Source organism: Pundamilia nyererei, unplaced genomic scaffold (assembly GCF_000239375.1).
Source record: "Pundamilia nyererei isolate P.nyererei 1_Seehausen unplaced genomic scaffold, PunNye1.0 scaffold00073, whole genome shotgun sequence".
Lineage (NCBI taxonomy): Eukaryota > Metazoa > Chordata > Actinopteri > Cichliformes > Cichlidae > Pundamilia > Pundamilia nyererei.
The window spans coordinates 2,249,129-2,251,469 of record NW_005187474.1 but is presented as its reverse complement, the minus strand read 5'-3'; the positions used below and the strand labels follow the sequence as shown (position 1 = coordinate 2,251,469).

At 37.1% G+C, this 2,341-nt stretch overlaps 1 protein-coding gene across 2 annotated transcripts in view; it reads left to right on the top strand.

Annotated features, from left to right (window-relative positions):
- The window catches only part of LOC102204301 (isoaspartyl peptidase/L-asparaginase), a 7,865-nt gene that overhangs the window by 2,210 nt on the left and 3,314 nt on the right, over positions 1-2,341 (top strand). The window lies entirely within an intron of this gene.

Here is a 2,341-nt window from a genome sequence, read left to right as displayed (position 1 = left end):
CGGGGGTAAAGCATGCAGCTTCGCACAAATCACTTTATAAATCACTTAGACTAGTCATTAGAGCTCAGGCTGTGTATCTATTACTGACTCTGTGAGAAAAAGAAGAGAGGATTGTTGCCTGGCCACAACAGAAGTCCTTCCCCAGCTATGAATGATGTAGATCAGATGAAAAAGTAGTGACTTTGTCCAAAGTCCCTTAAAGACCCCTGAAGTCTTTAATTTACCACAGCAAAGAGAGCAGTGAATTATTATAAATCCAATTTTCAGAATGTAGTTGTTTGGCTTGGTTAATCTTTTGATACTCCTCATTTTATAATCCACCTGTGAGTGCCTTAGGTATAATCCTTTCTTCAACATGATCTGTCTGCTCCAGAGGAATAACCTCCTGTCATTACTGAAACATCACTTTTCTTACTCTTACAAACTCTACTCCCCCCACACCACCACACACACTCCTGCTGAGATCACTCTCGTTTGCACACGCCTCTTGTTGTGCCGTACTTGCTGCATATTTTTAACCGTTACTGCATGTTCACCCTCTGACTTCCAGTTCATAACTTTGTTGAGCTTCTCTCATTCAGAATCCTCACTGAATGATTACTTTACCCCATGTTATTACATCTGTAACTGTAATACTGCATTTACAAAAATACCATTAGCACAATCATACGTGCTTCATCTGAACTCTGCGCTTTATCCCTTTTAAGTCCCTTATTTTGGCATTCCTAAGTGTATGAGGCATTGGGGATCCCGAACCTTTTGACAAATTTTATACATAACAACTGTGTCCATCTGTTCAATAATCATGAAAAAGAAATATATGAAAATGTAGAGTACAGAAAAGACAATCGGTGAGGTTGAAACAAAGATGGTGGCTGTCTTACCCCGTCCCCAAAGAACCAATCAACTGCAGGAAGAAGAAACATTTTAGCCAGGCATGTTGCACTGATCCATGCTGTGGAGGTTTCAAAGCTCTTTTTAAACTTCATCTTTACTTTAGTCACCAAACTTTTGAAGGCAGGATTTGCTCATAGAAGTACTTTGGCTAAACGGAATTATTTTAACTTAGTATCACTACTTTAGTGCAGAATACCCTTTGTATTATATGTATATAGAATATATATTCTTTTAAAACTCAGGGACAGGAATTAATTCAATGAAGATGTTAGGACTGATGAGCCGATGAGCTTTGAATAGCAATCTGATTCAAACTAACTGAAGCTTTTATCATTCAAACTATTGTCAGAGCAGACTGTCTTCATAGTACCAACAATGTCAGCTTTGATCTGAAGGAAGGTTTCTATGCCTGTTGGTTTCTTGTATCATTCTGAACCACCTCTCTGAATTTAGAGGTTGTTCACTATAGAGAGCAGTCCCTGAGGGAGCAATCAGTTATATCACCTTGTCCATGAGATGTCTGAAGGCTTCAGACTGCAACAGTTATTTAAGACACTCTGAAGTCTTTCCAGTGTTGATTGGGCACATTGAGACGGCTTGTCAGTCAAACGGAGATATCCAGGTCACTGATTTTAACAACACTCTGCTCTTAACTACAATGGGCTTTAGACTCCAAAATTTGACTTTCATTTCTTCAACAATTTTACTTGATATAAAATCTAATTAAATTTAAACTGGTAAAAACAGCAAAGAGTGATGGGGTCAGGAGAGAAAAGACAGCTCTGTCAGTCCTGTTTTAATGGGTGTGGTTAAAGCAGTTCTAGACTACACTTCCAAATCCTTTGTTTAAAGAGATTAACTTTTCAAGATTTTCCTAATAACAGGGTGATTTCTCTTAAGCAGAAGCCACATTTTTCTTTGATCATGACTAAAAAACAGGAAGTAATCATTATGCAAACTTTATAAAAAATAAGAATTAGAAGAACTGAGTTCTATAATTCATATTTAAAAATGTAAGTCAGTACTTCAGACGGTGTGCTACATTTAGGTAACCACAGTAACACAATTTCAATAATAGCTTATGCAACACTAATTCTGTTGTTAGACAAAGTGGTTAGCCATGAACTCATTTACCACTTGTCCTTTAACCATATTGATAATTTATCCCTTATTTTACATAATGTTTAGTTTGGACATTGCTGATGTAACTTTGCTTTACATAGTATCCTGGGTTTGTTTGTGGTAGCATTAGTTACATCTATTTTTAAAATCCATGGAAATGTTTCTAAAGCAAATACTACTAACCATCAGGTCATTTGAATGTTCTTCTGTTCACAGGTAAATTTCTAGTAAATTGTGTTTGCTTATGTTGTTTTACATGGCAGCACGGTGGCACGGTGGATAGCACTGTTGCCGCACAGCAAGAAGGTCCTGAGTTCAATTC